The sequence below is a fragment of the Episyrphus balteatus genome, chromosome 4 (genome assembly GCF_945859705.1).
Source record: "Episyrphus balteatus chromosome 4, idEpiBalt1.1, whole genome shotgun sequence".
Taxonomy (NCBI): domain Eukaryota; kingdom Metazoa; phylum Arthropoda; class Insecta; order Diptera; family Syrphidae; genus Episyrphus; species Episyrphus balteatus.
Genome location: NC_079137.1, coordinates 46811568 through 46838201, shown reverse-complemented (window position 1 = coordinate 46838201; position 26634 = coordinate 46811568). Strand labels below are relative to the sequence as shown.

Here is a 26634-nt window from a genome sequence, read left to right as displayed (position 1 = left end):
GAAACAGAGAGTATCTGGAAAATTTAACATTTAAACAAAAACGAAGTGCAATTTATTGACAGCTAGCGATAATATTATCGTATCTATTTTTATGTTTTTACCAACAATTCATATTAAAAAAAATTCAAGCTTTAAAATGAGACCATGAGACTTTGAAGAAAAAATATTTATATCCATTGCAATTTTTGTTTATAATATATAAAATTTATTTGATTCCATTTTTTTGCTTCTAAGTGTAGTTATAAAGAGCTTACCTACATAAAATAAATGGATTTTATATAAAAAAAATTTTATTTTATTTAGATTTTGCGCTAAACAATGAAAGGACTTATCAAATTCTATTTTAAATAAGAAAAATACCACAAATAACGTAGTTGCATTTTTAAGAAAACAATAATCCCTGTTTTTGTTGAATAAGGTATACGGAAAAAAAGACATGCTAAAAACAATTGGAATCTGTTTAAATTAATAAGAAATTATTTCAATCTTAGCAGATACACTTAAATTCTCTGAAGAAGAAAATTCTTATTAAAATGAATTGAAGTTCACTTTGATTTTAACTGAGTTTCGACGGATTCTACTTATTTTTATTAGAAATCTTATTATTTTAAGAGAATGTCGAAGAAGACCGGTCGATTTATGTATGTCCCCTACTGGATTACACTGGTCAATATGGTTTTTTTCTTTAAAACAAAACTAATCTTTTTTGAAAGTTTTGTATGTAGGTACTTAGCTCGAATCCAAAGTCAGCAAAATTGTACATCACGTTTTTGAAATATTACCATGCCAAAACATAAAAAAAAAACAGTGTTTTGGGAGTTCAAAACTCGATATCTCAAAAACTTTGCACGCTACAGCCATTCTAATGCTAGAATTCAAATTAAGAATGTCAAAGGCCATTAGAAAAGTATAATTTAGTTTCTATGGAAAAATATTTCCCGAAAATATTATTGTCATTTAGGGAAAATCGATCTTAAAAATTTTTCTCAATATTTTAATTTTTCTACATAATCTTAAATAAAATTTTTTAATCTAAATAACTGCATTCCAAACTTTTCAAAAATCAAAAAAAATTTTTGGTAACTTTTTTGATTGAATAAAAAAGGCTAATTTTTTTCAAATAAAATTCGTCAAAAATCCAAAAATTAAATTTTTGCTGAAAAAAAAACATTTAAAATTGATAAAAAACATAACAAAGTAATTTTAACTAAGTTTTGTTAAAATCCAACCATTTTTGTAAAAGATAAAAATAAAAATCCAAAAAATCGTAATTTTTAATTTTTCTCAATATTTTTGAGGTTATTATAAAAAAAATGGTTTGAGTGAAAGTTGTAGACATTTTTATTATCTAAAACTTATGCATTTAACTTTTTTCGAGAGGAGGTCTACTTTTGAAAGAAATCGTAAAAAAACACGATTTTTGACACCCACCCTACTTTTTCACCCACCCACCCCCTTTCCCCCAATTTGATTGTGGACAATTCATTTTTCCCCTTTCATATACCATTTATAAAAAATTTTGCAACATGATGCTAATAATTTTTTGTTTTTCAAAAATTATTGGCACTGGTCTATTAATAAAAAAAATAATTTTCATAAGATTTCATATTGAGAAATTTCTACAAAAAGTTCTATGTAACCTTAATCAATATATTATATTATTTTTTTTTTTTTTTTAAGAAAATCAGCAAAAGGTTCTACATTGCAATTTGAATAACATTGAACCTTATTATATTAATAAATTTGTGTGAAACCATAGAAGTTGTATGTGTTTTTTATCAGTATCGTTGCCATTAATTTTGTATAAATATTTTTGTTTTTAATTTATCCTGAAAGCCGTTGAAAAAACTCATTTTTTTGTATTTTGTATGAAATGCAACCTTATAATTCTCAGCGAGCGAAATGTAATTTGTATCGTTTTTCTATTAAATAGCAGCACTTTAAAATAATCAGTCTTCATTCCTTAAACCTTATTTATCTCAAAAACCAGTCCTTACGTAATTGTTTTAAGTTTACATTGAAAAGGCACATTAAGAGAATGTTTTTCTCACTGTTGCACAATAATAATAATAATTACTTGCTTTACACTGCAACAAAAGTATCTTAAAGATACAGTATCTATGACAAAGTCATTACCATTATCAATAAAATGCCAAGCAATCAGACAGGTTTCTTAACTTGTGACTCATACTGTTTTACTCAAAATGCGCCAAGTTTTACTTTCCTTTCAACAAAACAAGAAAAAGTGCGAGTGGTATTTTTATACAGAACTGCTGTTGCCTGTTAAAATGGGTGTTGGAGAGTTGCTGCTATTTGCAACATGCAAAACTGGTTATTTACTTAATCACCTGAAGCTACTACCTTAACTCTTTGGATGCCACTTTTTAAAAGACACGCGCACGAATACAAGTTGAAATGCGTTTACATAATGCTGCATCATCATCAGCATCATCATCGTCATAATTTCGCTTAAAATAATTATCCTCCTTTAAGCTAAATAAGTCTACTGCTAACTCTACGCCTATTGTCTTTATATCTCTTTCTTTCCCTGTAACAGGCTTCTTATAGAGAAACCCCAGGAAACCTGGAATTGGAACGAATCTTCACTTGAAAGATTATACGAGTATATATATTTTTTTTTTCTATTTTTATTTTATAATGATTTCCCAGGGCGTATTTTATTCCTTTGGCTGTTCTTGGCGAAATGTAGAACAAACAAATGATGTCCTCATTATATGTATGAACATTATGTACATATGTCTTCATAATGAGTTATTATTGAGGAAAAGGTTGTAAAAAAAACAAAGTGGTCTTTAATGTATTGAATTTAAATTTTAAAAAAGAGTGACGCCGCCCTAACCTAGGATTATAATTGTTGCTTTAGGCATCAAATATATCATTAAAAAAAAAATGAAAGACTGCAATTTCAAATGCATTCAAGGTGCAAATTTGTAAAAATTATATGTATTAAATTTTGTATTTAGCTCGGGCGAAATTTTAGCTTACATACAAAATTCTCTGAAAAATGTAGTCAAGTGTTTAAGGCGCGGTGTACACAGCTCCAGTTTAAAACTGAAACATATAAAGGATCCTGACCGATTTTTAATTAAATGTCAATTTTCGATCTCGAGAAAAACCTTATAAAAATAAAAATAATTTACTTTGGGAATAACTTGACTTCTCAACCATTTTGGAATAGTTTAATGTGCGGTATTGGTTCTCGATTGCAGAAACTTGCTTCAAATTTGAGGATTTTGTCTGTTCACCCAATGTTTTTAGTTACAGCCTTTTGATTCTCAATAATTTTTGGTGTTCTAGGCGTTATGTACCTATTATAAGAAACCTCAGCCCTACAAAGGAGAGGATTCAAATCTTATTTGAAAGGCGATATAAACGATAGCTTTTTAGAACGAAAGGTTAATACCTACCTTAATCTGATGATTTTAAAATACATGTTTTATAATGAATGGTATTTGGGTAATTCCATGAAAAAGTGGACACGAATTTTGAACAAATTATGCAGTTTTTTTTACTTTTTGTAATAGCAAATTACTATTTACAAACGGTAACACTTTATGCAAGTTGCAAGAAAAGATTCTTTGTTGTATTCCCTTATGGATGGAAATTTAATTCAAGGAGAATAAATAATCTAAAAGCATTTTTAAAGCATAAGCTGCCAACTACAGAAGAATTTCACATGAAAATGACAGAAAAACAAGCCCACAGAAAATTGGATGAATCTAATAGTGACCATGACAATATACCCTCGTGATTGCTAAAATAAATTAACATTTAAGCAAGCTTCGTTACACAATATTCGATTTAAAAAAAAACTTGAGTGAAAATGCATCTTTTCTTTACTTTTGGAACCACAAATCGCAGGTAACATGAGTTACAAAATAATGTAGCGTGAGTTACCTAAACATTTTAAAAATTTTCCTCGAAATATCGAATAAATGTTTGGTTTGTCACTAATATTAAAAGTTTGTAATTTTTTATGTATGGAATCTTCATTTAAAACAAATTAAGATTCTTAATTTCGCAGAAAAACTTCATACTGTGGGACTCTTAAATTTCGTGTCCGATTTTTGTAACGTGAGTTACCATCATACTTTTATTTATCCCAAGCAAATACTAAAATTAAAGAAAATTTCTTTGTTAATTATGAAAGTAATAGTTATGCTCCGTTCATGGATAGTAATTTCGTATCAATTTATATTAAAATTAACAAAAAAAAAATGATTTATGTATCGGAAATTTTTGTGAATGTAACGTGAGTTACCATGGAATTGCCCATTTGATAAAAAAATTTAAGATCTTAAAATAAGTTAACTATATTAACTTTTATTATTTTGTGGTTGTATTTCTTGCCTTATAATTCAAATAAAAATGCCATTTTTTATTTTATAAATCAACATAAAAATGAATGCAGAAAAGTCCTCGAAGGTTCATCAAACAAAAATATTGCCGCTCTAGCTGAGCATACAAAACAAAATGGCCATTCATTTAAATTTGATGAAACTAAAATTTTAAAATCTGAAAAACAAAAATTTAAATTACAAGTGCATGAAGTCAATCAAATTATTAAACATGAAGAAATTGTTTGTAATTTCAAAACAGACAAAAAAGACTACAGCAATACTTATCATAATTTAATAGTTAGCTCTTAAATTTAGATTAATATTAATTTGTTAAATAATCACTTTATTTTTTACTCAGTAATTTTTGCTAGATTTGATTCTTAAATTTTAAAAATCAAAAATAAAAAATAAAAAATAAAAAATAAAATAAAATCAATCACAATCATAATCATAATCATAAAACATTAATGTTGTAGCCGAAGAAATAATTTGTATATTATAACTAAATAGTTTTTATAATAGGTAAATTATTTTTATTGTATATGTTTATATAATTATATATTAAAAACGCTTATTAAATAAATATTTTTAGCCCTGAAGATGAGGTATGAACCTCGAAATATATTGGCAAATTTAAAATAAAAAATGGCGTTTTTATTTGAATTATAAGGGAAGAAATACAACCACAAAATAATAATATTATAATTCAGCAAAACAAAATATAAAATATAATTATATTAACTTTGTTTTACAAAAATGTTGTTAGATTCGATTCTTAATTTTTTACATAAATGTATTTTGAGCCGAGCACTGAAGCACACTCTTTTCTGATTTTTGAGAAAAAGAAAACTAGTTTTTTTTTTCAACAACGCCAACATCACAGTGTTTTATTTTTACACTAAATCTGTTAAATTGGTCCCAAAAAGCCAATGATTCGTGTAAAACGTCTAAGAACTTAATTATAAACGTTTAATTTGTCATCAAAATGAAAAATAAAATGAATCATTGGCTTTTTGGGACCAATTACAGATTTTACTGTCTCTTCGAAAAAAAACACCCTTTATCTAATTTTTTTTATAAAAACTCTTCATTCTTGCTTTCTATCCCAAATTCAACGTTTTCACCAAATATCATTAGGGTAATTCATTATTTTTGTTTTCACTCAAAAAAAAAAACACCCTTTTAACCGTGAAATTTTTATAGACACTTCTTATCTCAAAAGTAACATAATTCCTGAATTTCAATAGGGTACCACTAGTGATACACTAGTATTGCACACTTTTCCAAATATACCAATATTTTCTCTACACTTAAAAAAACACCCTTTGACATGAAAAAAATGTATAGATTTCTTTTGTTCGTAATCCCCCATAAGAAAGAGAACATATTTATTGAATTTCGTGAGGGTACCTTTGATTTTATTCGACTTATCGCGGATTTTCCCTATTTTCCCAAAAAAAAAACACCCTTTAACCTAAAATATTTGTATAGACTTTTTGGGTTTCTGGTTTCTGTTATAAATGAAACATTTTTACCAATTTTCATTGGTGTAGCAATTTTTTCCCAGTTTTTGTGGTACTAATTCCGAATTTCATCATTTCTTGAAAAAAAAACACCCTTTCACTCAAGATAATTTTGTATTTTTTTATAGATTCTTAATTCTTACACCAACCAAAACTTTTTCACCAAGTTTTAAAAAGAAATAAAATTTAAGTAAGCTGTAATGACCTTTCTCACACACAACTTAACCTATCAAAAAAACACCCTTTTACCAAAAATAATTTTAAGAAGTTTATGAATCCTTTGTCTCTGCTTTATCTAATACCTTCATCCCGTCATCATCAGTGTAGCGTGTTTTTCACATGGATTTTGGTTATATTTTACCTGTTGAAGTAAAAAAACAAGCACCCTTGTTTTTAATCGGCAATAACTTTTCTTAGAGCAATCGTATTGACTTTAGTTTTATGTCATTAGATTCAGCATCAAAAAAATACCTTGAAAACATGTGTCATATGATGATATTCGACTAACAATTTGTTTCAGTATATTTTTGACATTCACTCCCTCCCTCTTGTACGCGAAAAAACACCCTTCCACCCAACATTTTTTTATAGATTTTTTTTGTTCTTGGTTCTTAGACCAAAAGAAAACTTTTTGCCAAGTTTCATGAGTGTAACAATTTCTTTTTATTTCTTGATTTTATGTACTATTTTACCTGTACTAATAGTAAACTTGATTTCTTTGTAGAGAATTAAATAAAGTACCCTTGAACTTTCTGTAAAGTGATCCGTTGTTAAGATATTGGCTAGTCAAAGTCAAGAGTACAAATGATTTTTGATTTGATGACTGATATTGCAGTATTAAAAAAAATCGTTAAAGTCAAAAACAAAAAGACTTGAAGCTTAATAAATAGCCTTTTTTCAGCAAACAATTTCCCACTTTCGATAAAAATTATAAATATATAATTCCAATGATTCCGCTATTTCATAAAATATTTTGTACTAAAATCCTAAAACAAGAACAATGTAGTTTTCACATGCTTTTTATTTTGTCATACTACGATCATTTTCTACTGAGATACAGCCTTTCGAAAACCACTAAAAAAATCACGAATTTTTTTTTTTGTTCGTTGAATTTTTTGGGCTAGTGTATTTGTTTTTTCTTAACGTAAATTCGGCCCAATATTTATGTGAGTAATATAAAAACAAGAGTACATTTTTGTCACTATCTAGTCGGTGATTAAATAAGAAAGAACTTTCATGGTCACTGTGGCGTATGCGGAACGATTTTTTTAGGGAAAAATGTTATTTTAGTTGAACTTTCTTGATCAATCTGTGATCTTAAAAATGATTCAATTTTTAAAGTGAAGATTTGAAGAGGTAAAGAAAACAAAGGGAAACAGAAATTATGGACTTTTATTAAAATTTGTAAAGAATTTGTGAGAAAAATGATATCTGCCATAAAGCTTGCAGATATTTATTTTCAAACTTGCTCGGTTATGGATAAACGGATCGAAACAAAGAGAAAAAACTCGAACAAAAAAAAAAATTAAAAAAAAAAAAAAAAAAAAAAAAAAACAACAACAAAAAAAAAAACAACAAAAAAAACTAACAAAAATAAAATTAAAAAAAAAAAAAAATTTTTTTTTTAAATACATAACACAACAAAAAAAATAATTTGAAGGAAAAGCAATTTTCGATAAAGATTTCCAAAAAATATATATTATTATTTTGTTATTTGATGGTAGGTATATGATCAAGCTCATATATGTTATCAAATGATATAAATTTAATATTCGGGCTAAATGATCTTACAGAACTGAATTTTTTTTCACAAAATCTTACTTTTTCGAACATTTATTTCTTATGCGAAAAGCGAAATACAAATTTGTTGAAGTTACGTCGCCCTAGTATTGAAGTGTCGTATACGCCAGTTTTACATTTTTGGGAAATCGCATTTAAATGTTCGGAAGATAATTGCGAAAGAACTAACCGCTAGTATTTTTTGATATTTTAGTATGATATATGTATAATTAAAATGTGTCTTTTATATACATGTTATTGGACATCTGCAATTCGTTTAGTTTTCAAAATATTTAAATTTTTGTCCAAAATGAGTTTGCCGTATACGCCATGAAAATCAGAAGTTTCTTTTATTCATATACACGTACGTCAAAAAAAACATAACGTACGTCAAAACAATTCTCAAAATTTTCTTGCATTGCATGAAAAATTTGACGTAAATGCCAAAATTTCTTGTTTTTGTCAAAACAATAGTGAATATTTCGGCAACGAAAAAAGATAGAAAAAAACGGATAGCAGATTTGAAAAGAGCAACTTTGAAAACATACGACTGCATACCTAGTTCAAAAAATACAATTTGGCGTATACGGCACTCCAATACTATGGCGACGATTAATTAAATAGAAATGGACGATTAGACAATGCAAAAAAAGTGGGTCCCGGAAGTCCGTCTGTCTGTCAGTCTGTCAGTCTGTCAGTCTGTCAGTCTGTCAGTCTGTCAGTCTGTCTGTCTGTATAAGGAGCTACAGCCTAAACAGATGGACCGATTAATGTCAAACTTGGTATGTAGCGTTATTTGATGACTCTCCAGAGGGGTTTTTGGAATTAATTTTTTTGGACCAAAAATAACGGTACTTGTCATATACCGATTTTAGTAAAATTGAAATATCTCGAAAACGGCTCCAACGATTTTGTTTAAAAAATTCAAATGTTAGTTTTAAGCTAAGGTCTATCTTTCAACGAAAATTTTTTTTTTTTTAAATCATTATTAACGGTACCTGCCATAGAACCGTTTTTTTTTCAAATCCGATTATCTCCGAAACTGCTTATTCGATTTTAACGAAACTTTTTGTGAAGAAGCATTTATATAATTTAAATATAAACCAAAAATAAAATTTCCAAAAAAATAATTTTTGGATTTTTAAAAAAATTTTGAAATTTTTTTTTTTTTTTGAAAAATCAAATTTTCGAAAACAGGACATTGAATATTTTTGAAATTTCGTTTTTAGATGCTGATTAGTGATTTCTACAAAATGGCAAACCAATTTTATTTTAAAACTTTTTTTCCAAAAAATTATTTATGAAAAAAACGAAAAAATGAAAAAATGAAAATTTTTTTTCTAAAAATGCATGTTAATATATCAATCAAAACTGCATACTTGTTTTGGAGGGCAATTTAATTTCAGATTTTATTTTTTTTTTAAACCGAATTTTTTTCCAAATTTCTATATAAAAAGTCTTAAAAATTTAAGCAACTTTAACTCTAAGAGCAAGTTCGTGTGACCCAGTCGTGCATTTTATTTTTTTTTTTTTTTTCAATTAAAGAAATATATTTTAATTTGGTTCTCATTTCTAGGATTTTATTGCATCTTAATTACCCTCGTTAATGTTATATGATCCAAAGATAAAAAAAAAGGAAACTATACATAAAAAAAAACTAAAAAACAGTACCACTTAAGTTCCATAAAATCCTTCCTCGGTCGTGAACTTCCGAAAGAGCTTGTTGGTCTAAGAACATTCCTAGTCATTGTTCGATTTTGCCTTTCATTTAAATTCGACGATGATGATGATGATGCATCATTATAAAAATCATCCTGTATTGAAGGCCTATTCATCATCATCATTCCACCAGCATAAAAGTTTGGCATAAATGTATCGTTATTTTTTCGGAGTGAAATTTTGACTGGCAATGAATACAATGCAGCAACTTCTTCTTCTTTCATTCCTAAAGTTGTCGTCGTCGTCATCATCGACAACTCCTCATCGACACTAGAAGTAACTTCAGTTATAATAGTGGAACTATCGTCGTTTACGGTCGTTGACCAATCATCCTTACAAGTCTTTATCGTCGTTGTTGTTGTAGTTGGGGCCAATGACTCAGTTCTTAGAGTTGAGTTGCTATTTTTTTTTGCATTACTAGTTCTTTCCATTTCCAATTCCGAAATGGCATAGTAAAGATGCTCATCAGAAGCAACAGCATCATCATCATCATCATCATCATCACAAGCAGTTAAAGTTGGTGCCATTGACGCCACAATATCCCCACTCGTATCATCTACAACAACATGACTGGCACTGGCTCGGATGATGCCTATTGGATCCATTATTTTATCTGAACTCCTATTGCAATTAGTGGTTCCGATTGCATTGTTGTTGGTAATCGAGCAGGACGAAGGCATTGAGAGCTCCGATTCGGACGATACTGATGCCAACGTTGGGATATCTGTTGTATCCTTGGATCCAATAGTTGTTGTTTTTGTGGTTACTTGTTTTCCTGATGATGATGGTTGCTTTTCTTTGTTTCGCGATGGTTTCAATTTTTTGCTGAGCTTTTTCATTTTTTTTTTTTGTATCTATTTCTTCTTCGATTCGGATTTGATGATGTCCGAATAAGGAAGGGTTTTTTTTTTTTTCTAGAAAAATGATGCCATTTAAAGATGGAGATAGTTTATAGGAATATCGAAACCGTGTTACAATGCAACTAACTTGATTATAGGTTTTCTATGTTCTCTGTTTTCACTGTGCAAACTTTGATTTTTTTTTTTTTTTTTTTGTATCTCAAGAATTAACAATTAAAAACAAATTTAAAAGGAAACTATGGGAAATTATACGGATGTCAATTGAAAAGATCGACGTATAAAACCGAACTGATGGAGATGAAATTCATTTTGGATTCAACATTTTGCTGGATATGTACTTCCATTTGCATTTTTATAATAATAAAATGATATAAGAGGAATGTGCGTTTTGAAGTTCTTTTGTTGTTGTTTTTTTCTTTATTTATTTTTTTTTTATAAATTTTTGTTATCAAATTGGGCAGAGCGGACGACTATGAGTCTGGACAAAAAAAAAGCTAGCAAACACATATCGTTTATGAATAAAAAGAATGAATACAATCTGCCTTCTGGTTATGGATATGAAATGGGGGGATATGGAATTGACATTGGGCGGTGCAGGGTTGGGTATAGATTGTGTATATAAATGTTGTAACCGTCTAGGGAATTAATCATGATTATAATAATTTTTACACAGAGGCATATTTTTTTTTTTTTGGTTGCAATCTGCGACTGTGAAATATTTTTTTTTTTTTTCTTGTTATTATTTTTTAACTTTAAATGTGTCATTTACTTTGAAAAAAAGAATAACTTAATCGTTTTTACTGGCTTTGATAGAGTCGAAGGTTTTTTTTTTTTCTTTTTCTTTGTAAGAAAAAAAAAGTGCTGACCTATACTGAGGGCGGCTGAATGTCGTGTTGGGTTTGACGTTTTAGAAACACATATTGCTTGAAGAAAATAAAAAGATGCAGAGAAATATGTTTTGCAAGATGGGGAAGGATGCCAATTTGGAACCAGAAGGTCACCATTGTTAGACAATCGAAATTGATAATTTCCACAAAAGCAGTATGCTAAATTAAACGAGCATTATAATATCAGACGCTGATACTATTTCATAACCATAAGATGAATAAAAATTAATAAGATATGTAGGTACAGCATTTCTATGTATAAATTTTTTTAATCTCAATATACCTATTTTGAAACTCCAAAAAAAGCAGGCCTTTGACTTCTTTTATTAGAAAAAAAACACTTATTTCTTTTCAGTTACATCTAAAGTACCACGAGCAATTTCTTTCAAACGATCGGTCATCAAAAACCAAAATGGTGTAGTGACAACGTTTATTAAAAAAAAGATCGGAATTATTTTATAAGAACGTAATATTTTGCATGTATGTATGTATTTTCTTAAGTTAACAATTATGTTAAAATTATGGTAAAATTATGGATAGGTTTTCGAGATATGATTTTTCAATGTTTTTTGTCGTTTTTTTTTTTTCTATATATCTTGAGTAATAAACAACTAATCTGAACAGAAAAACCGGTTCCTGAAAGCTGATCAAATAAGCAACAAACACTGGAATAACTTTTTTGGGTCACTCTAACGGCCAATTTCTTCACATGAGTACTAGCCCAGCTTAGTACCCGGTCTAGCTAGGACCGGTACTAGCACTGGTACTCGGTCCTAACGAAAAGTTAGTACCTGAGCATTTCTTCACATTTATAAGACCTGATCTAAGTTCACAACGCAGTCCTATGAATTAATTCGTATAAAACTGGTATAACTGTAATTTTGACAATATTTTGAAGTTTTAAATATATTATTTTGATAATTCAGCAAATCAAACAAAACAAAATAGACAAAAAACGTTTAATTTTAGTGAAATCACCATTTAAAAAATAATTTAAAAAAATTACAATGACGCTTAAGAAGACCTAACAAGAAAAAATGAAAATAAAAAAAAGTTAAAATTCAAGTTCTATCAAGAAATGTCACCATCAAAAATGGGATGTCATGCTCTATTAACTACGAAGGTCGCCTGCCGGACAAACTATTATTTTAAGTTAGAAAACAAAAATTAAACGTTTGTACCTACTATATTTCAATAAAAATAAGTTTTTAAAAGCGCAGACTTTTTTTGTGTGATTATGCCTCAAATAAATCATCGGTGCGAGTCGCGTTATTAACTACCTATAACTTGAAGAAAGGCGCCGACATTTTGTTAAAAAAAGTCTATCCACAACTTTTTTAATTGCGGGACAGATGTCGTTTACCAATTCTGCATCAAAAATTAAATCCATTTTCTTCAACAAAAAAAAAATTACAAAATGCACAATTTCGACAAAAAATAAAATCACAAAATCAGAATAAAAATCAATAAAAGCAAAAAGTATCTATTTGAAAAGACACCAAATCTCTAAACTGATAATTAAATTTTAAATAAATGCAAAAATTAAAACCAAATCAAGTATTATCGTCGCTAGACTGTCGATTTTTAGGTTCTAACTTTTAGGAAGTCCTAAGCAAAAATAGGTACCAATTTGACAGTACTAGGGCTTAGTACTTGTGTGAAGAAACCACTTGGGACCAATTTGAGTACTAACGATTGGTATAATAACCAGGTCCTAGCTGATTTTGAGGAGCTAGCTAGTACCGAGTCCTAACTAGTACTCGGTCCTAAATTGACAGTTCTAAAGCTTAGTACTTGAGTGAAGAAATAAGTTGATACCGATTTGAGTACTAACTTTAGGACTAGGACCGGTACTAGCGCTAGGACTCTGTGAAGAAATCGGCCGTAAAAGTTTAAGTGCATTTATTGTAAAAAAAATCGACTTTTTAAAGGAAATTTTTGCAAAAAAAAAAGAGTTTCTTACTGACATAAAAAATCTAAATCTTGCGAATCCTCTTAGTTTTATAGTAGTACACTTTCTGGCAAAGATAACAAGATAATTTTTTTCAAAATCTATGGATAAGTTATAAAGATATAATAATTTTTGTAACGATCAATATTTTCGACTTTTTTTGTTATTTTGTGTGTTTTCATCTATAACTTGAAAAGGAAGCCGAATATAAAAATTTTTATTAAGTAATTTTTTGTAGATAATTAAATTTCCTATCGATATGTATCCTTTAAAAAAAATTCAAATATTGTTAAAAACTAATGAAAAACATTTTGAAAAAGAGAAAAACATGACATTTTTGGTATTTGTACTAAATAGTCTATTTCTATCCTTTAAGCATTTATAGATATTGAACATGTAACGGAGAAAAGAAAATACTTTATCTTTCAACATAATGGTCACAGAAATTCAATACGGCTAAAATTGTATAAAATATGGACTTTCAAAATCTACTGTTTTTGGTCTCTTTGAGCCATTTTTTTTTTTAAGTGATTTCCGAGTTCCTGAGGTCAAAGTACGTAAGAAATCAACACAATATTTTGCCTTAAAAATAAGAAAACTTTTAAGTTGAAAGAGAAGAAAATATCTCATTCACTTTGGTATCATCAAAAATCATTTCTTTCCCAAAAAAATAATGTAGGTTAAAAATAAATTTTTTAAATTCATGGTTTCAAAACCATACAAATTAAGCATCTCAAAAAACAATTATTTAAAATTAATTTAAATCGGTTTGGTTTGGTCGCACTGTATTTTTGCTTGTGGTTAAAATGAAAAACTTTATGTTGAGAACAATTTGGGTGTTACAACCTGTCGAATTTTTTAAAATCAATAAAAAGTATTGTTTTGACAAATTTTTAACTTTTTTTTTATTTGTGCTTATAAAATGAGTAATTTTTACTGCAAGTTTAGGGACGATTTTCATTTTTATATTTCTTTTTTTTTATTGGAAAATTTTAAGTCTTCCCAAATGCTGCCATATTTTAAGCAAGAAACACTTTTTTTAATGCAAATATTTTCTGTTGCAATAAAAATTTTTTTAGCAATTTTTTTCAGTTGCAATCAATATTTTTTTTAATGCAACTTTTTGTATTTCCAATAAATATTTTTTTTTCAATTTGTAAGGAAAACAAATAGGTACATCAAAAAATTGACTTATTACAAGGCTGCTTACGAGACACCCTGCGCCTGCATAATTAATTTGTAAAAAAAAATGTCAAAAATAACTATACCTACTACATTTTTGTTTAAAAAAAAAAAACAAGTGCAAATTATGAATATACTTTTTTCCAAAATTGGGACATATGTACAACACAAAATTTACATACCTATACCAAATTGTTTTTCTAACCATTTTTTCACAAAACGGCTGTTTCGCCTAGGGAAAATGATATAATTATTCAAACAAATTCCAAATTTTTAATGAGATAATTTCCTACTCATTTGCATGAAATAAGCTAAGACTAAACTAAAAATTTACAAACGCACCAAATACTTTATTAGAATAGGTCATCATTTTGGTCAATCCATTTTTTTCAAGCTAATTTCATGCAAATGAAGTGAAAATTATTTGATTTCAAATTTGATATAAGTATGGGTAATTATCCCACACCCCCTGGCCCAAATAAGGCTATTAGTGATTGTTTTTCGAATTTTTGTTTTACAGTTTTGTTAATTAGAGAAAAGGGGGCAAGTATTAACCAGCAAATCATAGGTCAATAAAGTTTCTCAAACTATAGTTTTTTTTTTACATTGTTGATTACTATTCGTTAATTTTTTGCAAAAATAAGAAAAATAAACTAAAATACTCGTAGCTGTTCTGGGCTGTAATTTAATAGATAAAACAATTTTCCTGTTTTTATTAGATGCATAAATTCTTTCCTTGTGTTTCATTTCTTATCAATATTTATTCAGTAGTCGGCAGAAAATTTGCCTTCCTCTTCCTATTTTTTACAATTATTTTAGTTATACAACTCATATTGCAATGATAACTATTGTTGGTATTGGAATACTCTTGCACACCGAAGTCTGGACTCTGGATTTCGGTGATATAATACTTAACCAATTTTTGATATTCAATTAAAATTCAAATCCGTCATACCAAAATCCATTCTATATAAACTTTTTTTTTGCATATTTCCTGTCCCAATTCAACCTCTTTAAACAGAATAAATTCGTTTTTGTTCTAAAAAATAAACTTCTAATCTGGATATAACTTTTGCACATTGTTATACAGTATAGCCTCAATTCCGTTTAAATATTGACCCCCTTAATAAAATCCCCAATTCCATTGAAAATTCTCATCCTGCGAACTCATTCACTTCCACAATGATAACAGATAAATGGTTGATAAATGAAAGCAATCACTTGAGCGTACAATTATAATTGCTAACTTCATTCAACATGTTTCTCATCCAGGGGCTGTTAGAGGGGCCAGTGGTTCAATATTTTTATATGAAGAGAAGGCAGTCAGTCAGTCGGTATATCAGAATAAGGTAGAAAAGTTTTTTTTTCTATATTTTTCTGTATAGATTCCTTTACTTTCCATTCAATTGAATTGAAAAGCTCTTCAACTTCAATTTGATCGAAAAGTTTCGGATGGATTCTATCAACCAAATACTGTTCCGGAATAACTAGGAAGGATGAAGCTATTAATAGTTAAATAATATATAGTGAAATACAGATATTGCGTTGCCACTTTGCTATTAAATAGAGCAAACGAATTAATATATGTAATATAAGCAGCTATTCTGTCGATAATAATAGGGAAAGTACACTTCTCAAGGCTTTTGATTTTGGGAATAAAAGGCAAAAAGGTTAAGGATCTTTAACGAAGTACTTTTTAAATTTTTGCTCATCCTACAAAATGATTAGAACAATAGAAATGAAAAAAAAGATATTTAATTATTTTCGGAATTTCTATTACAATGTTTTATGGACGATAATTTTACGTGATAACGTGATAATTTATAATTTTTTAAGCCAAATAGGTATATTATAAAAAAGCAAAAAAAAATTAATTAAAATTAATTAAAATAAAAATTAGCATTTCTCATTATTTCAAATTGTTTGTATGCTAAAATATGTATATTGCTAGACACCTCTAGAATATACACACCAAATATGAGCTCTTTATATTAATGGGAAATTCCTCCACTTCGCAATTTTCCATTTTTACATCAAGCTTCTACGAAAAAAAAATCATTTTTTTATTAATTGACTTTTTAGCAAATTGTTTACATATTCTTGTAGAAAATTCAATTCGTCTGTATTTTTTTTTTTTTTTTTGTGTTGTTACCTCATAACTTTGGACTAATTGAACCAATTTTGGTAATTCTTTTTGTATTGGAAAGCTGGTGGCTGCATTGTGGTCCCAATTCAATTTCGTTCAGTTTTAGCCATAGGAACTATAAGAAAAACCATAAAACCCAGTTTTGATCTATGGAAGTCGGTTTTGTTTTTTTTTTTGATAAAAATGATTATCAAATTAACAAGATGTATTCTTGTAGGGGCTTAAACGTTCTACAAAAAATTCTTTAGCATCAAATTGATTGCTTTAGCCGTTTAGAATACATAAGTATCCAAATCGCAATGCATACGGGTCATAAGAAAACTATTGAAATCAGTGGGCATTGGTTTGGATACGAATATCTTCTAAACGGTTAAAGCAATCTTGACACACCCTAATATGCATGGATATCTTCTAAAGAATTAAAACATAATTTAAGTCTATATATTTTGTAAAAAGTATAAAAATGATTTCTTGAAATCACACATGTTTCATGAACAAAAAGCGAGCAAAATTTACTTTATTTTTTTCTCTACACCATTATTGTCAATATTTTTAGATGACAACCTATATAAAATTGTATATCATTTGAAAACTTTCACCTTTAAAAATATGCATCAACCATACATGTAAAATAAGTTACAATCATGTCAAAATTAAACAAACGATCCACAGGTGTTTTATGGTAATTTTAAAGTTTTTCAATTTAAGATTGTGTATGAAAGGTATTATTATCAAATTGCACATTAAAGTTAAAATAATTTTTTTATGTGCTTTAGATCAAAAGATAAAGTGTGTTAAAAATAGAACTGTTTTTTATTTGTGTAACTCAAATTTCTGTTAAAAATTGCTTCAACCTATATTAACACTTTTGTCAAAGGTTTACCACATGTTTTTATTTAAAAAAAAAAAAAACCCTTCATAACTTGGTTTTGAAAATTTTTAGAATTTGTTCGATCTGTATCGATCTAATAATGAAAAAATACAACTTTCTACGACTTACCGTTTAAAAAATTGCTATAATAGTATATAAGAATAAGAAGTAATTTGATTATAAATCAACCAATCAATTTTTACTGTCACTTTTTCGTTTCATCGTGTTGCAAATCACAACGATACTAAAGAAGTTTTCACTTAAAAAACCTTAGAAATTGCAGTTCGTTTCTTCTTTAGTTAAATCCTGAATCCGACGAGTATATACCCCAGCCTAAGACAAAAAGCTAATCACAAGCCTAGGAAACATCTTAAGGTAGCAAAAATGTAGTTGAGGTTCTATATCCTGTAAGATCTCACGGACTTAAATAAGTTCGAGGACCTAAATAAGGTTACTACTACTGAAAGGGAAACGAAAAAAAAATCAAGTGAGGTGGAGTGTATTTTTTTTTTTTTTTTTTATAAGTTTTATCATTATATAATCAGATTCTTAAGCATTTCAGTATTTCAATAATTGAATAATTAGGAATACAAATCTGCAAAAAAGTTCTTAAAAATATATGAATGTCCTTAATCATTTGACCCGGGCTGTATATATATAATTTATGTACATTTATGTTGATGTGATTGTTTACACTTGTTGATTTTACAAATAGGGGGAACAAATTAAAACCAATTACAGTAACAGGGTTACAGAATTACAAATTTGAAAGTGTGATATAGCTACTATGAATTTCAAGGCCTTTCAATGATATTATACCTTCTACACGCGAGTTATTCGTTGTGTATTCGTCTAATTAATATATAGGTTAGACTGTGTCATCCCAGTGAGAATGTTGTCATGTTGTCTCCTCTCAATCATATATGACTATAAAATGTATTTTAAGCCCGATTTAATAGCAATCACACAAAGTTCAATGAAAACAATTCAATTATAGAGTTTGAGATTCAATTATTGCTGGTTAAATCTGCCGCAAGTATTATTAGCGCCTATATTTTTATGTTGTCGAGTTTGAGGTTAATTGATTTATTTTGTTTTTATTTTTTTAGAAAGAAAAAAAAAGTTCTCCCTATATACCTTCAAATTTAGGGGAAGGTTGTTTGTAAAGTTCTTGTTCTTGGAACTCATTTATTTATCATCTATGATCCATCTATCGTCTCTCTATGTTCGTCTATTTTTAGAGAGAAGAAAGTTTAGACATTAAATTAATAATGCGGAAGTTTGATTTATGGCATCGATGTAACCAAACTAATTAGAAGTAACAAGATACAACAAGGATATATAATTTTAGGGTAGGTATTAACTAGCTTGCTATGTTTGTTTTAAATTTAGGTTTAATTTCAATCGATCAGGAAAGGAAATTATTTTTGTCAACATAATTTCATTTTATATTGAATTACTAATAGAAAAGGCAGGTGTTGGAAATTATATCTTCTTTAGAATTGAATTTTGAATAGAAGTTAATAATAAGAACATGGTAACAGTTATATGTTTTAAGACAATTCTATTATTGGAGGCAAGGATACTGTAGTGAAACTTTAATATAAAAATGGATTACATGTTGCCTTTCTTTTTATTTATTTATTTTTTTTTTAATAAAACTATAAAACAAAAGAAACCATTTTCAAGCCGTCTGGCTTTTTGTCCCTCTTCCCAAAAAATGTGTTTCTAGATCAAATTCACATTGTATTTTTTCCATTTCGTCGGATTCAGGGCGAGACATCAGTTGTTTCATATTATTTGGATTCACGCTTTGACAGTTTCGTTGCTTTGTGACATATTTCAGAGAAAATGGAAAAAACCTCTTAATTAGCATATCTTACTTAATGTTTTTAAATTTTTATTTTTTTTTTCCATTTTGAAGAAAAACAGTCATTCTTTTGGAAGTTTAATAAATCAGGAACTGTCAAAAGCTTCAAATCCAAAGGAAGGTATTTGTTTGTTTCTGTTCAAAATATATGACAAGTTGAAATTCTCCAAAAACGATTTGTACATGTAGTATTACATGTGTTTATCCATTTACAAATAAATTGATAAACAACATGTGAATTCATTTTTAATTGGATGGAGAAAATATTGCGAATTTTTGTTTACAATAATATTTTTCTTATTTAATTTAATAAATATTCTAATGTCATTCCATTTATAGAGAATTTGATTTAAGACGTTTATTGCTTTCGAAATATCAAAAGTTTTGTTTGAATAATTTAAAAAATAATTAATTAATATCCGCCATTAAGGAACAAAAATTTCTCTAGCTTGCCCTAAAATGCAGTCCACTCCACGAAAAAACAGAAGTTTTTTATGTACGTGACAATTAACATTTTCACGTTTTTGTCTGTACGTGACATAGATAGAACCCTAAAGGCAATTGTTTTTTATTTATAAGCTATTGAAAAAATTATTTATGATCGTTTCATGTTAAAAGAATTATTTGTGGTTTTATTGAAGAGTTTACTTTAGTACTATTGTTTTACTATTTTTACTTACGATATAGTACTATAAAGCAAACAGCATCTTTTTATTAATATATTTTCAAAAACTAAGAATTTCATTTTTTTTTAATATTTGAATTTTTTTAAGAATCCGTTTTTTTCTATGGAAAGAGATTATTGTTTTTTTTTTAATTAAAAAGTATAAAAAAAAAAACAAAAAAAAATTATATTATTTTTTTAACAAAAATTATTAATTTTTATTCTAAAATTAAAGTGACGTACTTTTTTTGGGCTCAAATTTAAAAAAAAAATCATGTGTCCAATTCACACGTGGTTGAAGTAAAACCTTAAAAAATCATTTTTCTTGAAAAAAAATTGCACCATTAAAAAGCTTACAAATTTTCCTGAAGAATAAGCCATACTTAAATTTTTACAATGCGCGAAAACTATAAACACAATTTATTCAAAACTATCATTTTTTATGAAAAAAGCAAAAAAAAAAAACTTTTTTTTCTTTTAACATCATTTTTTAAAATGCCAACCTATAATAAATTCTATATCATCTGAAAGCTTATCATTTAACCTTTTATATGACGTTTCAATCATATTAGACCAGGGTCGATAATTTTTAAAACCAAAAAAAATCATAGTAGAATGAAACCCATTGGAAAAGGAGGTGAATATGATAAAAATTAAAGGAAAAATAAATTACGGGCGAACCGAGTTCGGGAAGTGGGTGGGTTGAGTTTTTAATGGTAAAAAATGGTACATCTCGATTTCCGGCAAAACTACAAATCCTATAGAAAAAAGTTGTATGGCAAAGTTGTAGGTAATACAAAGAGCTACAACTTTTGTATCAACAATTTTTTCACATAACCTCAAAATTTATGTGAAATATTCAAAAAACCTAGTTTTTAGTTTTTGTTTTTATCTTTGTCAAAAACAAAAATTTTTCTACGAAATTTGGTGAAAACTTACCTTATTATGTCCCAAATACACTGTAATTTATTTGATTTAAAATATTAATTTGTTTACCTTATTTTGACTTAATACCAAAAAAACACCCTAATTTTCAATCGAAAATTCACGTGTCAAAATATCAGCTTTTTTCAAAAAGTCCAATTTCCAAATTTCGTAGAAAAAATTCGTTCGTTAAAATGTTTTTTTTCTGATGGTGTAAAATTAATTTTACATTAGTATACTATAGAACATGTTCTCGTAAAATTCAAAACATGAAAAAAGCTTGAATTCGAAAAAAAATTTGTATCATTGTTTACAATTTTGGCCTATTTATTCAAATTTACACTTTAATTACTCAAAAAAACGTAAGATTTATCAATGTTATTATGAAATCTTACGTTTTTTGAGTAATTAAAGTGTAAATTTGAATAAATAGGCCAAAATCGTAAACAATGATAAAATTTTTTTTTCGAATTCAAGCTTTTTTCATGTTTTGAATTTTACGAGAACATGTTCTATAGTATACTAATGTAAATTTTTTTTACACCATCAGAAAATAGACATTTTAACGAACGAAATGCCCACCGACTTTTTGAAAAAAGCTGATATTTTGACACGTGAATTTTCGATTGAAAATTAGGGTGTTTTTTTGGTATTAAGTCAAAATAAGGTAAACAAATTAATATTTTAAATCAAATAAATTACGGTGTATTTGGGACATAATAAGGTAAGTTTCCACCAAATTTTGTAGAAAAATTTTTGTTTTTGACAAAGATAAAAATAAAAAAAAACTAAAAACTCGGTTTTTTGAATTTTTCACATAAATTTTGAGGTTATGTGAAAAAATTGTTGATACAAAAGTTGTAGATCTTTTTATTACCTACAACTTTGCCATAAAACTTTTTTCTATAGGATTTGTAGTTTTGCCGGAAATCGAGATATACCATTATTTACCATTAAAAACTCAACCCACCCACTTCCCGAACTTGGTTCGCCCGTAATTTATTTTTCCTTTCATTTTTATCATATTCACCTCCTTTTCCAATGGGTTTCATCCTACTATGATTTTTTTGTACTTTTTAATGTTTTTGAAGGCATCGGCACTGGTCTATATTTCTACGATACCTACAAAAGAAGTAAGAATTTTTTAAAGTCAACCAGGTCAAATTTTCAAACTGATATAACGTCATGGGCAACAGATCCCACAGGTGTTTTGAGGTCTTTTTCAAGTTTTTACAATTGTGATTTGTGGAGCACGTTCCGTTATGTATGATATATCAAATGAAAGGTTATATTATCAGCATGCGTATTAAAGTTAATTCAAATTTGTATGTGCTCCAGATCAAAAGATAAAACGTGTTTAAAAAAAACAACATCTTTTCATCATCATCATCTCAGGATTTTCAATTTGAAATTGAAATTTTGTAAAATAATAGTTTATTTACATCTTTTCACCGTTATCTCAGGATTTTCAATTTGAAATTAATTGAAATTTTGTAAAAAAAAATAGTTTATTTTATTACCTACCTACAGTATAAATTTCATTCATCTATGTGTTAATACAAAAAAAGTTATAATCGATTAATTTTTCATGTCGCTTTTTCGTTTCATCTTGTTCCAAATCACTACGATACTAAAGAAGTTTTCACTTCAAAAAAATCGTTGCTTCCTTCGAAGAATGAATTTTGTATTTATTTTTTTTATTTGTTTATATAAACTTTTAAATTCTAAACAAATTGAACTTTAAGAAGAAATAATGCATTATATTTTCTTGGTGGTTCGTTTATTTTGAAAAAAAAACTTCGAGACCGATAATAGCTTTTGATGAAATATTTTACTCGGAAGTTTTTCATTTAGAAATTCATTCAGAAGCAATTGCTCAAGGAATTAAGTTTCTACCTACTACGATTTTCCAAATAAAGTTTTACAACAGAAACTATTTTTTTTTTTTGTTAGATAAGCGTAAATACATGTTGAAACTCTTAAAATAATTTTGTACTTTGAAACATTAAATCTAACATAATTCTTCAATTAACAGACTACAACGAAGAATATTTTGTTAAAATAAGTTTTAAAGTTTTAAGAAACTAGGCTAAATCATGTTTATCTTTAAAAATCAAAATAAATTACAATCTAGCTAAATTGAAATGCCAAATTGAGAACTTTATTATCCAAGAATTTTCATTAAAAACATTAAAAACAATGCAAATCTAATGCAACTTTAGCCTTATAATTTGCTTAAAAGCAAAACACTTTTGACAAAAAACCACATTACACACACACATATCCCTTTTAGCCTAGCCCAATGCAAAACAAGTTGACAATGTGTATAGGTACAACACCAAAGCATCCAAACATAAACAAAAAACAGGTTGATCCTCCAGAGAGAGAAAGAAAGAGTAAGAGGGTTGATGAGGCATACTACCTACATTTTAGATGTTAGTTTACTTTTTGTTAAAGTGTAATCGTTCCCTTAAGTTTTAAGGGCGTTTTTGCACTCCTGCTTCTCGAGTTCTCCAATGGGCGTTGACTTCATTATTATTTTGTGTTTATGTAATACAGATATATAGTTTGTTATTTTATTTTAATTTAATTTTTTTTTTTTTTTCATTCACTTTGTTTCATCAGGGTGCGGTTGTTGGTTGGTGGAAATATATTTCACTTTTTGTGTTGTGTAGTTTTAATGAAATTAAAAGCAGTTTCCTTCTGAAAGTGAGGAGTGCTTCCTGTTATGTTTTGGTTATATTAAGTTTATTTTATTTTTTTTTCGTTATTCAAGGAAAAAATGATGACAAATCTAGGTCAAAAGGATTCGGTCTCAGTCTGAGTTTCATTTCAGCAGTTTTTTGTTGTAAAAGTTGCAATTATTATATTTTTTTTTGAAGGATTCGTAGGTGTAGGGATACAAAAAAAATATACAATAATTGGAGGATTTTCTGAAAAAATATTCAACTTATAATGGTTTATTATTTTTAAAATAAAAATGTGCATTAGGGTGGTTCTTAACCAAAAACAAACATAAAAATGTTTCGTTTTTGACGTGATAACGTCTTATAAATCGATGCACCATGGCAGCATCCACAAAAAAGTGACGCCATTTTCTGCGGTCTCTAACGGATTTTTTTCTTATTTTCTGCCTTTCGAAATTTGAATTTTTAAAAAACACCTACTTAGGGGTATTTTTAAGTGTTTTTTTTTATTTTTCGCAATTTTTTTAAGCTTCAAAAAATCAAAAAAAACTTGTAAAACATATATAGGTAATAGCCATGCGCCATGCAAGTTTTGGAATTTTAATATGATTTTTTACTGAATAACAGGAAAAACAAGTTTTTTTGCCGTTTTTAACCTTTTTTTGTTTTTATATTTTTTTCTTTTACAAATAAAATGAATGAAACATATGATTAACATAAATAAAAGGCAGGACTATGTTTGTACAAAATTTCAATCAATTTCGTTTTCACAATTTTGAGGAAAAAAAAAGTTTGATTTTCTTGCTTTTTTGATGAAAATTGATCGGGTTTTAATGTTGTAGGTTGTAGCCTTGTAGGTACAAAGTTAATGTAAATATTTTGAGCTGAAATAATAGGCTTTCAGATGGTATAAATTTTATTAAAGGTTGTCCTATAAAAAATGGATTTTTTGATGATGGAAGAAAATAAAATTTGATTTTTTTCCCTTTTTTTATAAAAAATTATTGTTTTTAATAAATTATTTTTACACCTTTTTCGCATTGTAAAAATTTAAATATGGTTCTATTCTTAAGAATTTTAAATGGTATAATTTTTTTGTAAGCTGTTCATATAAAAAATTGATATAATGAGAAAAAAAGGTAATTTTTTAACTTTTTCTTGTAAATTATGATTCAAAAAGTTATTCCATTTTTCTACAAAACGTACAGATATAAATATGTCAGGTCTTAATCTTCAGCTTAGGTACTTTAAGTTATTTATTATCTTATAAATTTTAAAAAGAAAGTTGACAAAAAAATAATTTTTAAATAATATTTGTTTTTTAACAAAAGCACACAACCTGTTTTCTTATGACGTTTTCACGTAAAACCGACTTTACAGACAACCACTTTTTTATACCTTCAATTTCACGAAAAAAGTTAAATAATTATATTTTTTTGTCAATTAAAATTCCAATTTTGGTTCGATGTTCGATTGCAGGTGTTGTAACCTTCATCTAATCATCAATTATGGTAATTTCATGTTCATTTTTGGTTAATTTCAAAACAAACAAATATCTTGCGTAACTTGCTGCCCTTATAGTTACCTTCATATCAATGTATGCGTGTGTATCACAAGCAGGAATGTGTAATTCATATTATGGGCAATAAAAAATGACATTCCTCAGTGCATTGCCTTATATTACAGATTTTATCTAGCTGCCATCTCATTTGTACAATTCAATTTATAAACTTTTTATAATTCTCGAGTCTCGACTCTGATATCTGATTCTATCTATTTATCTGGTTTTGTGATGATGATTCTGATGCATTTTCGTTTTGTCTATTTTCTCTCCAACGACTATTATAATAATATGAATGTGTACTAAGTGGCTGTCGGTGATGTGGTTCATCAACTTCATCTCATTTCATTCGCTTAATCGTTTCTCATCACCGCATTTGATTGTAATAATAAAAAAAAAAAAAAAAAAAAAACATGAAAAAAAAAATCGTCGATGGAATGCACTTGCGATGAGTATGATGTTGTGATGTTGACTGCGTTCACTCAATTAAGGCCGGCAAATTAGCATATTAATCATACCGGCTCGGCCGACCGACGGCGGCGGCTGCGACCGCATGTGTGAAACGAGTGTTAAAAAGCAAAAAAAAAATATATAGATAACAATCATCGCTAGATAGCTGCTGTTGCTGCGATCATAAAAAAAAAGTGCATATAATGCACATTGAACGGATGAGTTTCACTGAATAATAAATTTGAAACGCTTCTTCAAAATACAAAAAAGGCTGCTTTTTCTACTACTTACAACAACAACCAAGACAAATGAGAACTTCGTTGAATGTGTGCAGTATTTTTTTTTATATTTCATTCCAAGAAAAAAAAAAAAAACTCCAAGTAAGAAAATTGCTTAATAAGCGTTGACACTTAACCATATCCATAAATAGGAAGGAAGTTTTTGAAATATTTTTTTTTAAGACTTTTGAAAACTCTCATGTGTATCTTATGACAAGATATAATACTGCTTGGATACTTTTGACTCATTAAAAATTTCAGACAATTTATTGGAATCGTCAGTAAACGTTTTTTTCAATGACTTTTTTTATTCAAAACAAGTTGGCAATCAAAACAAGGCGGCAATCAAAACAAGGCGGCAATCAAAACAACGTTTTCTTTTTTAAAAGAACACATTTTAAGACTAAATTCAAAATACATATTTAGTAGAGTAACTAAAGCTCAAAAATTGGCAATATTAGGGAACCCGGCCGAACAGCTTAGATTTAGATGATCTTTTTTTTTCAAACGTCAGTAATTAAAAATACTTTAAAGTCTATAGATTAAAAATTGCTGGTGTTGCCGTTTTGATTTTTTAAATTTAATTGAAGATTTTTGTGAACAAAAAAAAATTTTTTCAAAAATTTTTCTTAAATTTCAAAAATTAATTGATGCCAAAAGATTGTCTAGGAAATTCAAGGAAAGAAAATATATGGGAGTGAGGGACAATCTTCCATTGTTCAAGCGATACATGCAATTTTCTTATTAATTTACTTCAAACACAAAAAAAACATTTGAAGACAACGGCAACACCTAGAAAAAGCTAGAAGCTTTTTCTTATTTATAAAATTAAAATAAAGAAAATTAAATGAAGGGCTTTTGAAAGAATGGTAATTGAACTCAGATTTTTGAAAAAAAAAATTATTGACAAAATTTTAACAA

General features: G+C 27.7%; 1 protein-coding gene across 4 annotated transcripts in view; it reads right to left on the bottom strand.

Moving 5' to 3' along the window:
* LOC129920100 (protein enabled) overlaps window positions 1–26634 on the bottom strand; it is a 110577-nt gene that overhangs the window by 10149 nt on the left and 73794 nt on the right. The gene's annotated exons all lie outside the window — the stretch shown is intronic.